Raw genomic sequence first — 14,789 nt, forward strand, 5'->3', positions numbered from 1 at the left:
CTCTATCCTTTACCCATTCCAATATATGTTTGTTCCCACAATTTGCTTCAAGTCTCTCAACTCATCCTTGACTACCTCCAAAGCAAAGCACAATTCACTTTCTTAAAAATTCTAGACCATTGTTTGAACCACTAATACTGGTGTTGAAGGTACTGGCAAACCCTCATTTTTACTGGACAAGTGTATCAGTCTGGACCCAGGGGAAGGCTTTGTAAGACCTTGGTCCTTAGTGTAACTAATAAACACCTGTTGGGATAGTAAATGGATCATTCCTTTGGTGCAGGCCATAAGGAGGTATGGTCCTGTTGACTAGAGGATCGGATATGCTTACAACCCAGGTTGCACCCTCCAATGTGGTTGCTAGAAGCACAGCTCAAGAAGTCCCTTCATCATCTACTGAGAAGGTGGCAGGTTAAGTGCTCAACCACTCAGTAGCCAAAGAACATTTAATGAGAAGTAAGACCCCCTGGAGCCATCTCAGGACAGTATTATCTTTAGGATGGTGTGACTGATATTAGTATTATATGGAGCCATCTCAGGACAGTATTACCTTTAGGATGGTGTGACTGATATTAGCATTATGTGGAGCCATCTCAGGACAGTATTACCTTTAGGATGGTGTGACTGATATTAGTACTATATGGAGCCATCTCAGGACAGTATTACCTTTAGGATGCTGTGACTGATATTAGTATTATATGGAGCCATCTCAGGACAGTATTACCTTTAGGATGCTGTGACTGATATTAGTATTATGTGGAGCCATCTCAGGACAGTATTACCTTTAGGATGCTGTGACTGATATTAGTATTATATGGAGCCATCTCAGGACAGTATTACCTTTAGGATGCTGTGACTGATATTAGTATTATGTGGAGCCATCTCAGGACAGTATTACCTTTAGGATGGTGTGACTGATATTAGCATTATGTGGAGCCATCTCAGGACAGTATTACCTTTAAGATGGTGTGACTGATATTAGTATTATGTACCCTTTTTTCTTGGTGATTTGGCACCACCCTGAGTTTGTAGACAGCACCTTCTTCCTCTTGCTTGAATTTAAACTACTACTATCTAAAGAAACTTAAGGTATGTCTGGAGTTTCTTCCTCCTATAACCCAAAAATATGAACACAGACCTGTGATACCCTGTACTTCAGTATTAATGCAACCTGAATGTCACATATGGCTATCTCCTGGACAAGAAATACCAGCATCTATTATCAAGTGTCAGAGCTATGTCCGTTGACCTAACCATCCTACTTCATTCAGCCTGCACGTGCATATCCTGAGCCTTCTTCTTTGCCATGCACTTCATGTCAGTTATGTATCAACAACTTTTACACAAACCCTCTGAAAGCATTGATATCTAGCACAGGTTTGTTCAAATGGCATTCAATTTGATCATGGACTCCCTCCTAATCTAGTAGCAGGGCAATGCCCTGATATAGTGCACTGAGGATGAATTAGTGTCTCGATACAGTAAAAGTTAATTATCCTGTGATATTCCAATATCATCTCAGTTCCACCACTGTACAATGATGGAGTTATGCATCTCTAGGTCTTACTCCATTCTCTGCTCACCTTAGGAACACTGCTGTCAGTAAAAGACAAGCATGTATTAGAGATATGAGATATAAATAGTGGGGTTGGTATGTAGAGATAAGTAATGCATGCTGCACTGCCATCATTATTTATGAGTCACGAGTCATACACACAGCAGCAGAGTACAACTGACCTGCATGTGCATGTAGCACACAAGTCTCTGATATAGAAGAGGACACACAAAATACCACATAGATGCACACTGCACCAGTGTGAATATATAAGTAAAGCAAAAAGATAATGATACAGCCACGTGAACACAAGACAAATGCACTATGGCTAGTGCCTCATTGTACCATGAACCTTACAATGGCAGTGATGGCATACAGCACCATGCATTGCTGTGGATGCACCATGCACATTACTGTATACTACACTTAGTTCACAACAAATCTATACAGTGGTGGTGTGCAGTGAACAAATGTTCCATATACATACGGGACATTATCAACAGCAGCATAAAGACAACTGCATACACATTCATTCACATTTCCATTTACTGGTTCCATTCAACTACACTTTTATGTGCTTGCATCTGATGAAAATGGGGAGATCAGAAAGGTAACACTAGTAGGTAGCCCTGAGTACTTTTCTGAGGAGAAAGCCAGATGCCTCAGTCAGGTGCAGCTGTATGACAACATGGTATTCAACAGTGCTCCTGTGTGAAGAGATGAATCCTGGGCAGCCATGTTGGGCATAATTACCAGTGACCTTGGATGTGATATGGACATCTGGTGTATATGGAAATAGTGCCATAAAACAGATACATACATCAACACAGGGATCCAGAAGTGCTGTAGTGTCTGAGACAGACAGAGAGACTGTTGGGCAGCAAACATCACACTCCTTGTTCACACCTTGTGCTTTGTGGTTTCTCTGACCACAGCTGCTGGCTGGGACACAGGATCTAACAAGTATGCCTTTCTCATACAAATGAGAAAGCCATACCAGATGACAGAAGGTACCAGAAAAACTATGGATCAAGAGCCTCCATAAACACCATTAAGATGAGAATACACACTGTTAGTGAATAGGTGTTACCACATAACCATTCACTTACATGTCCCGGAAATGTGCATTTTTAATGCCATACACCCATAGCATGCGCATTACTTAGGTCAATGGGTGCAACTGTATTGCATAAAGGCTACCCTCATGCAATCTCTGTGGCATAGGTCTAGATCTTGTAGGTGCAAAGCTGTTGATTGCATAGTACCAGATACATAAATACTGATATCAGCACCCACCACTCTGCAGGGTCCATAAATATGACATTGGCAAGGAGTAGCAAATCAGGGGACATATGGATGTAGATGCCATGCCACCATACTGATGGCTCCATAGGTGCAACAAAGCTAATGCCCATCAAGATGATAAACACATGGGTGTGGGTATGCATATTCACAGTATTTCTCCTTGAATCAGATGATAGAAACAGTGTGAACATGTATGTATGTGTGTGTGTGTGTGTGTGTGTGTGTGTGTGTGTGTGTGTGTTCAGCAATGAAAACACAGGGATAAGGTGCACATACTCAAAGTAATGTAAGCTTGACTGGTATAAATATTATGACAGATAATACAAGCCAGGACAAAGTGGTATTGGTGTACTTGCTTAACATGCTATGCATGGGGTAGGTTACAGACTGTACAATACTGATTACATAAAAATGAGCATTCATACCACAGTGCAGTAGGCTACATGGGCAACATGTCAGTGACAACTGACACAGATTCACAAGTGTCTCTGTGAGCTGTTTACTTGACATGTACACCCTTCGTTATATAATGTGTGTGCCTGTACTCTGTGATATTTACTGGCATGTAACTACTTGCTTTTTAATACAAATGTGCATATATTACAGCACTTGTACTATTCTATGGGGTTAGGCCCATTTTGTCAAGTGCAATTTCAGTGAGTAGTACAACTCATCAAAATTGCTCCCTTCAAAACTGGTATATCCCAGGATTTTTGGAAGGGGAGGTAAGTCTCCCCATTTCCCATATGCAGACATTTCCCCACATCATCTTCCAGAATATATTAACTCTGGGATCTAACACTATGGACAAAGGCAGAATTATTAACAAGTTGTCTTAATCAATGCAATTTGACCTGAATAACTAGACAACTCTCATTTTAACGCAAGGCATCCATGGTGTCTTTGGTGGCTTACCTACAGCACCATACCTGTCCTTACAGCTGTATCCACCAGCAGTCTTTCTGCGTTGGCTTTATGTATTCTGTCTGCATTCTAATGAAATGATGCAGATGGGTGCCATAAATGTGAAGGGTCTATATTAAATCAGTGAGCACTTAGAAAAGCGAATGCTGATTTATCGACCCCATGTAAGCGAAAGCTTGCAATCCCAAACACTCAGAACAGCGATTATTTTCCCAGGGGAAAAAAAATCGCTGTTCCAAAAAAGAAAAAAAAAACAAAAAACTTTAAAACATTACATAAAGTGGGGGGCTTCATCCCCCACACCCGCCCTACTTAAATATACCAACTCCGAGATCGCACTACAGTGACATGCGGTCAAGTGATTTCTTTCCCAGGGAAATAATTTGCTTATATGCCGTTTCGGTATTTTGCCATTTCACACTTTCAAGTTTGATCGAGACGCATTCGAAAGAATGCGTCTTCGATCATCTAATAGGAAACCAAATCTGAACTGCAGCACACATCCCACAAGTATTTGCAACTATGTACATGTTATGCCATTTGTTATGCTATTTGGCTCTGACACGCTGATGTGCCTTTGCCTGCCTGTAGACAGTCTGAACAGCATGTATGTACACAGTCCATCTTTCATTACCATGATGTCAAGTGTGTCCAACATCACACACTTTTCATATCACCAGAGGACAATACAGGAATCACAGAGATGAGACAAAGGGCAGGAGTTGATGGGCATCCTACAGTGGGAGGAACATGTCACAGTGGTGCAGGCTATCCAGCCCCTTCTTGAACAGGTTAGAGAGCTGTGGCTACAAGCACGAACAGCTGCTGTGGGGCTCCTGAAGGTGACATCAGTCAGGTCACGGGGACTATCCATGCCATCCCAAGTCCACTAAGGAAACTGTAGACAGTCATACCTTTAAATGGAATATCCCAGTGTCCACCAAACTACCATACAAAAGCCAAACAGGCAAAACACACCAGGAAACCGGAGGCAATGCTGGAAGCTGGAAACAATTTTAATATATCCAAGATACAGGTTAAGCGCTTTCTGCAGTGAAAATAACTGCCTTCATCAGAACAATGAACATTTGAAAATGCATTACATATATACACACATACCCCCACTAAAACCCGCCTTTTTTAATCAATTAAACAATTAAAATTTAAAAAGACATATTCCTATATTACAAAAATATAAAATTACCATTCAACACATAGCAAGCTTTTCCAAATAAAATCATTACTGATGTATCTAGTAACAATATATAACAATGCTTGCTAGGTACATTAAAAGCATAAAAAACTACACTTTCATTTGATAAAAATAGTGAATTACAAATAAAAATAATTATTTCTTATATCTTCATGCACTAATATATCTTCTGGAGGTCCAGTTCATGACATAATCACTGGTGAATATTGTATGGACAAGTACATATTAGGACACAACCTAAATATTATGAGTAAAAACTATAGTCAGATATGTAAAAATTTATATGTATATATTTTTTATATATCATTGCACATACCGGTAGAAACATTTTCAAAAATGAAAATTCTAAACCTTGACTAGTGGTTTTGTTGGAATTACCTCGTTGAGGCCAGGTGGGGTGGCTGCATCTAGCATAATCTGCCATCTGATCTCCCTTTCACCAACTACAGCCTTGATGTTACCCCCACGTGGGTTAGGATAGATAATGTCAAGAATAGCAAATTTAAACATCTTACACTCTGGATTATTAATTAAATGTCGAGATAGGGCATTGTTCATGTCCAGTTTCCTTATACAATAAGTGTGGTCATATATCCTATTCTTTAAAAAGCGATCGGTTTTGCCCACATAGTAACTTTTACAAGTCTGGCAAATAGCCAGGTACACTATGTGTTTACTCAAACAGTTCCCATTGCAAAACCATATTCTGCTCTTTAATTTGTTTACCAAGACTACATTGGATATATCCAAAATATAGTTACAGTAGTTACATTGACCACATTTTTTGGTGCCCGTTCTTTTTATTTTACTGGAATGTTCATAATTAGACTTAATTTCTATAATCCTTTTTAAGTTGTTACCTGTTTTGTAAACAAAATGTGGTTCCGTAGTTACTTTGTCCTTTATTGACAAATCACTAGTCAATATATTCCAATTGTTTGAAATGATATTCTTAACCTCCTTAGTATGTCTACCATACTTAATAATACAAGCCTTAGAATATTCTTTACTTGTACCTCCATTACTACCCATATTATTACTATTATTAGGATTATTCACAATACCTACCCCTAGTAGGGGTTTATATTTATGTCCCCACTCCTTGATAACATATTCCAAAATGTCCTTAATCATTTTGGGGGGGTACCCTTTCTCTGCGAATAATTGCCCTATAAATGCCATTTCCTTTAAAAAATACCTCTTGTCAGTTGTCATACGGGCAGCACGTATACATTGTCCCTTAAGAATACCCCTTTTGCTATTGTATGAATGTGCACTGCTAAAATGGAGGTATCCATTGCTAAAGGTATCCTTCCTGTGTATCCGTGACTGAAATGCTCCCCCATCACTATAAATAAAAACATCCAAATAGCTAATACCAATGGGATCATACTGGTGGGTGAACTTCAGGTACTCAGTAGTGTTATTAATATATCTCATGAAGCTTTGTAAATCCGGTTCACTCCCCTCCCACAACAAAAATATGTCATCCAAGTATCGCACATATTTCTTAACTTGGGACATCCATTTTGTTTTGAAAACAAATTCCGTTTCCCAATCCAGTAACACCAGATTGGCGTAGATGGGAGCACAGGAGGTACCCATAGCAACCCCAGTTCTTTGTTTATAGTGTTCTCCCTCAAAATAGATGTAGTTATGGTCCAGGACAATATCCATGAATTCCATTAATAAAGAGATTTCATCCTGTCCTAAACCACTTCCTCTGTTTATACTGTTGTAAAATCTAACAAGTCCATCATCCTTTGGTATGCACGAGAAAAGATCCTGGATGTCAATAGTGACATATATTAAATTATTTGTCCATATTTCTGGTTTAAAAATACCCAAAAATTCCCAAGAATCCCTCATAATATGATTCACTGTTTTATACATGTGCTTCAACTTGTGGTGGATCACCTGACCAAAAGGGAAAGCTTTGCTAGCACTACCAGAAATTATTGGACGAAATGGTGGGTCATTGACATTTTTATGCACTTTAGGGATGCCATTGATAGTTGCCAATATTGGGTATTCAACCTTTAAAAATCTATACATTTCCTCGCTAATTCTATTCTCAATTATAAATTCTTCCAAATATGAATCTATACGTGCATGAGCAATATTCACCTCATTTAGTGAAGATGGGGTATATTGTGTAGAATTGTTCAACAATTCAAAAATTTTGTTAATATATTTGTCATTGTCATAAAACCACAGTCATACCTTTGGTGGGAGGGCAGCAGCTTGTGACCCAATGCATTTTGGGATTGTCCACACAGGCTGTGGGTCCAAATATCTTTTACATGTGATGCTGTGATGTGTTGCAGAGAGATCCAGGATCACCATGCTGCTATGGTACCCTGGTGTTGGATGACAGGCTTACATGTCTGGTGGATTGCCTGAATTCTTTAACCTTCTAGCCTCACCTGAGAATCCTCCTCTGGATCCCAGTCACTACCACCATTTAGTTTTGTGACCATCTATCATTTCCCCATGGCTAGCCACTCACCGTCTTCTCCTCATGTAACTACTACTTTTAATTCTGCTACTTTTAATTACTTATTTCTAAGACATTATTTTAACCTTAATGTCTAGACTGCCTTGAACTGATTTCTATTGTTAAATGTTACTTGAACTGATAATTATTAACAGAATTCTCCTTATCTCAAATGCATTATCCATAAATGTAATGTTGCTCTATTATTCATATTTTTCCTCTATCAAGCTCCCAGATTGTGACTGTAAAGGGTCAGTAGCCCAGCTCATTTATTTGTTTTAACAAACAGAAATAAAATAAATAACTCCTGAAGTACATTCTGGCTATTGTTTGTGATAATGATGGTGAGCAGGCAAAGTAAAGATGAAATGCAGTAAAAGATGGATCAATAATCTAGGAGGTAAATTGAGCATAAAACAGTTTAAATAGTTCTTGCCATACTTGTGTTTTCATTGTGTTGTTGGTTATGATTTAATATATCGTGTTGTTGATGTTTATCAATGTTTTGTCATTTTTGGACTTGAGATTTGCTACACATACTACAATATGTGTGTTGGTATGATTGTGGGGAAATCTCAATATTAATGTGTGGGAATCAGAGTGATGTGCCTCTGTATATTGTATCAAGGCATTTCCAAATTAATTTATGGTCGGCACCAATTTGGTTATATAAAATTGTATTTGTTCTGCAGACTGGATGTGTGTGTGTGTGTGTGTGTGTGTGTGTGTGTGTGTGTGTGTGTGTGTGTGTGTGTGTGTGTGTGTCTGTATTGAGGAGTGACTGTTTCTCTAGTGTCCAGCATAGCTGCCACCTTCTGTGGACTACTTATGTTGATATGTTTGCATGTGCATTACATATGAGGCTGGCATTTGTACCATCCATGCAATTTGCCATGCGTAGCTTAATACTTGTGCTGTGGCTTCCATGACCAGAAGTCTGTTGTCCACATAGGCATGCCCTAGTGGCATTCTTCCATTATATCTTTATATTGCCATTTTGTACCATTTGTGCTTGCTTGCCATGTTTCCCACATGTAACATTTAGTTTTGTGTGTTGTAGCACAAGGGGCCTGGTAGTCACCCCATATGGTTTTGTTTCAGGACAGATTTTCTTAGCAGTTACACATACACCCACCCCCTGTTAAAATGCTTTTCTAATGTGCTTATTATGATCTGCTTGTAGCACATGGGCTTTTCAAAGCAGCATGGCTGCTGGTGTACCACTGTCACACTTCAGTGAGTGCTTTGTATTGGTTTGGTTTAGACTTTGTAAGTTGTGTCAGGTGTATGATTTTCTCTGTGCTCCTGGTGAATAATTTCTTAGGGATATGGCACACAAAGTACAGTCTCTGTCTGTGAATTATACCCTTTGAGCCTACATACTAAGGGAGACAGAATGATGTCATAGAGTCACATCCTAATCTATCCCTCACCTCTTAAACAAAAATCTCTACATGTCATGCAGAACAGCACCTTTGCCACCTTCAAGGCAAATCTGGCTAACTGGATGGGCAGCTCCCAATCTATCTTACATTGGTAGCATAGGTAAGTACTAGATTAACTGCCCTTGTGGGCCATTTTAAGCCAAGCCAATTTCCGTCTCATGAGAATCAAACCTTGTACCTTGTTTCTAGGAGGGAAACACCTTAACCAAAGGTAAGTACTAGGATCCTTGGCCTCCTTAAGGCAGGAAAGTAATTTTGAGTATTAGTTTTTGGCTAGACTTGTAATGAATGGTTTGTAGACTGACTGCCTAGTACTTAGCTGTGAACGTATGAACCCATACTACAACAATCACTTTGTCTCATGGCACAGAGTCTATAGCATTATTTATGAATACAGCTCATAGCATTTTCATTCTTGTTGTCGGATATGTATACATGTGAGGTACAAACCATGTTAATTTCTACAAAAAAGTAACAAATGTGCAACAAACACAAAATTGGGCATTTTTGTTTCTTGGGATACAACATAATGTGATATGACCTTGCAGGCGTTCATGCATAAAAAGTGTTCATTGAAATGACAAAACAAAATATAAGTGTACATTCAATGAGCATAGGAAAGGTATTGCTGAAAACAAAATAAGAAGTTCTGTTATTATGCCAGTTTACAAGCAGTTATGTGTTCAAGGTTTTAAGTGTGCAAGTTTGCAGAAAGTAACAGCAGAGGTTAACGGTGGTGATAGTGTAGTGTTAAGCCTTAGCTGTGAACTATGAATGTATGGCACACCATCACTTAGCAGTGACAACTACTGATTTTTAAAATAATTATTAATCTAATCACAGACCCATCCAGCCAAACTTTTGCATCACATCTGACTCCTACAGTGACCCTGAACAGCCGTCACCAACCCTGGAGTTTACATACAAGTACGGAATGGCAATTGATTGCCAGGCCCTTCTTCCATATTAACTCTCACTGCATGCAAACTTATGGACACATTCACTGATGCCAGTCAACCTACTGAATGCCATTGGGATGCACAATTAGATATAACACAAAATGTTTAGGGAAGTGATTCTATTTCATTTTTTGAATAATCTGCTTATCACACATTTGAATGAATTAAGGTACTGCATGAAGAAGCCCCCTTTGTGCTATTTCTGGAAATAAAATCATGCAACCACCTATTTGATTTTGCAGGTTATGTTTCAGAGTAAATGTCACTTTTGCAGATCAGTAATTTTTTTCTACCTATTTTTAGTAGAGTGCTCAACAAACAAAGCACTGACACCAAGAAGCTTTTTGCCTTCTTGGTTACTGTCAGTACAACTCTCCCAAGAAAACGTGATTTCCCCAATGGCTTACTGTTCTGAAAACAAACAAAAACTAACATGGTTCAAGTCTAACTGCACTGATAAGGAAAGAAACTTTTAAAAGCTTTAGTAACCATAATCCAGAAGAAAAGAAACTGGTTATGGAAAATAATATATATAAGATAGGTCACAAAACAACTCTCAGCACTACTCCCTGCACTCAGCACAAAAAATACATAAATAAAAAAATCACCCTTTCATCCTTTCACCCTGAGCCTCCAAACCAGCAAAAACTGGTGGACATTTTAGCTGAAATGAGAGCCCCTAGATGAGAGACATTGCATGGAATGCACTTGTTACTTTTATCTCTCATTCTTTACCACTAATCTAGAAATAAGAGTACACAAGCATTATGCCTTGTTCCAACATATCAGACTGCAAAATATCAATGCAACATTTTCAATATACACTTTAAATGTTAAAATATTAAAGCTGAAAGCAACTACCATAAAAAGGTCAGTACAACTAGGTATGTGCTTTTACATGAGGACCTTGACTTCTGTACCCCGTCTTGTGGGGATTATATCCCATACAATCTTGCTAGTTTAATATGCTATTTATAAAGCTGCATTAACTTGGAGATGTAATGTATGTTTGGTTTTCTATTAAAACTAAACATTTTCTTTACTCCGGGTTAGTGTACCCTCAAGAGTAGTCAGCTTGTTAGAAAGGGCAGGGGGGCACAGTCCCACATCTGGGGGGGTTGTACAGGCTGTCAGATTGTCTTTACACACCATTCTCATCTACACTCCAATTCATTTGTAGTCTCAGTAGGTTTATATTAAGTTACAGTGTATGTTTAATATGTTATGAAACTTAGTTGTTGGAAAGAATTGTTTTTCTCATCAGCTAAACTATTCTTATTTTTTTTTCAAAACAAATGAGTTACACATACGGGAACCATATATGAACAGACTGAATCAGAGATCAACAAATGACTGTTGTGGGCATAGAAAGTATCACACTACCACATCCTGGATGGCAACTGTGAGAAAAGTGATTCTTCTCACCCAACTCAAGTATGACCTCCCTATCGCTTTACCTGCCTCCCAAAATAAAATATCTTTAGTATAAAGTGTAACCAACCAAATGTGCTGGTTTATTACATTTGTCTCTCAATATGAACATCATAGCTGAGTCCTAGTACAAGCCAAAAAGCTTCCAGTCAAATAAAATACCAAGTTGCTGCTAGACTCTTCTATCTTGAAACTGCTAGATTCCAACACCTTCCTCTGTTTATCCAGAAGACCATCTGTACATAGGCTCATATCTTATATACTTTGTCACAAAAATAATGCTTTCATTTTAAGGTAGCCACAGAAATATTTATTTTGACCAAATCTTTTCCATTCCTGAGCTTAAAGCCATGGGCTCCTTTCCTACAGCCCTACGGCCTCAAACCAACTATAAAACATCTTGTTTCAAACTGACACTCTTTCTTCAAGAAGGCTCTACTTGACATTGTCTTAATCATCATTCATTTACATGATGACCATTTGTTTCTTTCCACTCTTGAGCACACAGACTGTTACACTCTTAGACCACAGTGGTGTCTGGCCAGTAATCACTTGCTGTGGTCTGCAGACTACATATACTCAGTAAAAGCTTTATATACTAAACACCTAAATATTGTAAATATGATTTGACCTGAGTGTCTCACAACAGTACCTAATTTTCAGTGTGAATGTTGGTGTCTATCTCTTAAACAGCTTAAACCTCTTAAACAGTTTAAATCAAGACTTATCAAGCCCATTAGGATCTCTATTTAAGCACTGCCTCTGGACTGGCTTTGTCCAGATAGAGTGGAGGAGAGCAACAATCATCTCTCTGCATAAAGGGGGACCATCTGCTGACCTGAGAAATTACAGACCCATAAGTTTGACTAGTCTTATATGTAAGGCCATGGAAAGAATATTCATGTACCTCATAAATAATGGCATAGGAAACCTCCAACACTGGATATGACCCAATTCAGCTTTGTCAAGGGTAGGTCATGCCTACTGAATCTGGTGGATTTCTTTGAGGAAGTCACTAAGGTCATGGATCAGGGTATAACAGTACATACTGGCTATCTCGACTGGCCAAGACATTTGACTCAATTCTCCACTCAGGTATTATAAATAACCACACAAAACTGGGCATAAATCCCTATGTCACCAGATAGATAACCAGTTGGCTCATGGACAGGACATGTAGTTAAAGTGGATGAATCCAGATCAAGCAAGAGGCCAGTTACTAATGGTGTGCCACAGGGCTTAGTGCTAGGACAACTCCTGTTTGGAATATACTTCTCTGAAGTCAAGGCTAATGTGGAGGGCCTCTGGATGACAAAGTTTGCAGATGACTGCAAGCTGAGGGCAATCACTGAATGAGTGATATAGATATCATTTGGGAGGGTCTAGATTAGACAAATGATTGGTATCAGAATGATGGCCTAAAACTAAATGGGAAAAAATGCATTATCATACCCTTTGGGAAGTCAAATACCTCTGCAAATTACAACATTAACAGTACACCACTAAGAGTAGACTCAGAGGTGAAACATCTAGGCACACAGATAAATAGTAGCCTGAACTTGGACCACAACATATCCACAGTGGTGAGGAAGTCCTTCTATATGGCCCAACTTATAAGTAAAGGTATAGTATCCAGATCCAAGGAAATTATAATCCCGCTGTACTCAGCCATTATTAGACCAATAACTGAGTACAATGCATCATTTGGCATTTACTTGACTAGGCACTTACATCAGCTGCAGAAACCTCAGAGGTTCCTCAAAAAGAAAATACAGGGTGTAAACAACACGTCCTATGTGGACAGACTAAAAGCCCTATCCTTTTAGTCTGTCTCCTACAGAATATTAAGGGGTGATACATGCCTGACCTACAAGGCACTCAAAAATCCAGCCCTGATGGAGCTGCTACACATCCACAAGTCAAAGTGCATGAGGGTCACCTGATCTAGGGATCGAAACTTAGTGACTTAAACAAAACATGATGGAGAGACAGATATGTGTCAGAAATTGCCCCTTCTTTGGAACAGGCTTCCTATTCACATTAAGCAGAGCCCTTCCCTGGCCCTCTTCAAATGCATTTTGGATCAACGGATAGTGAATCGCAAATTCACACCTGGGGTAGTGCAAATGTACCTTATGGACAGGGGCACTCAGTAAGATACTCAAGGCATAGGCACAAATCCATGCCATCCCCTTGCCCCTGGGGCCATTTATTGGTTAAAATTAGGTTAAATTGGCTAGGCTTGTAAGAGCTCTTAATCTGTTAGCCTAGTAATCTCCTATGAACCTATGGACATATGATTATGCTGTTATTTTGTTGCTCTTGTACAGTTATTTACTGACTTTGAGCATTTTGTAAAACATTATCTCATTCTCACAACTGAACTGTATTTTATTGTTTCTTAAAAATGCACTTCATGGCATGTCTGAGCTCTGCATCTTGACTAAAGATCAACACATTACACCAGTCAACGCAGACCACTAGTGTCATAAGATAAGTATAACAGTAAACGATAGTTAGATTTTTGTGGAAAATGAGCCTTAAATAATTGTTGCTAATACTACGTTGAATATCATGCAGATGCATTTATTGTGCTTGATATTTAAGTTCTCAAAATTTAACTTTCAGCATTCAGCAGTTCTGCTGTAAAATAACCAGTATTGTGTAGTGTTCCCCAGAAATAATACTCTGAGTTTCATTTTAAGTGCCACTACTGAAAGAGTACTTAAAAGACAACTACTTTATATAGGTGCTAGAAAGTCCACTGGCACTGAGAAAAGGAATTCACCTACTTCTTGATGCTACAGAAAAGGTAAAACAGTTTGAGTACCAGTGGGCTGTTGAAAGGAAGACTAAGGGAAGTCCATGAACTTGGTCACCACTTCTAGAAGTAAGGGATTTGCAATCTATAGAAACCTGGAGGACATATACGTAAGCACATAACAAGTAACAGTAATGGATGTTCTGGAATGTAGTACAATGAATAGCCATAAATGGCTGAGTGCATGGGAAGGTAAAGTCCTAAATTATGGGATTTCAGTCTGGTACAGTGACTGACTGCTTAATGTCAAACCTGAGTCTTACCCTTTTGTTGTGAAATGAATTGTTTTAGAAAGGAACAAAGATAGCCGTCAGCTAGCACAGACAAGATGATACACAAAAATAAAACAAAAAAATAGCATTTTATTGTTATGAAGAAACTACATGGCAGTATTCAAACACTACATGGGAAGTAAATACTGCATAATCACAAAATATTTGCTATGTACCCAAGTATCACAATGTTACAGCACCTTCAATTTAAGATATGTTTCTGTGGCTCCTTTCAGATGACTTCACTTTTATTTAATCTTTTAAGTCCATTACTGATTCTAAAGCTGTTCCCTATTTTTAACATATTTATTTGTTAATACCTCTTTCACTGTATGGTGTTTGGACTCCTATATGTTAATAAATGTAT

General features: G+C 38.6%; 1 protein-coding gene across 1 annotated transcript in view; it reads right to left on the reverse strand.

Annotated features, from left to right (window-relative positions):
* LOC122810570 overlaps positions 1–14,789 on the reverse strand; it is a 945,872-nt gene that overhangs the window by 122,344 nt on the left and 808,739 nt on the right. The gene's annotated exons all lie outside the window — the stretch shown is intronic.

The sequence above is a fragment of the Protopterus annectens genome, chromosome 9.part0, assembly GCF_019279795.1.
Source record: "Protopterus annectens isolate FY-2018-M chromosome 9.part0, PAN1.0, whole genome shotgun sequence".
NCBI classification, from domain to species: Eukaryota; Metazoa; Chordata; order Ceratodontiformes; family Protopteridae; genus Protopterus; species Protopterus annectens.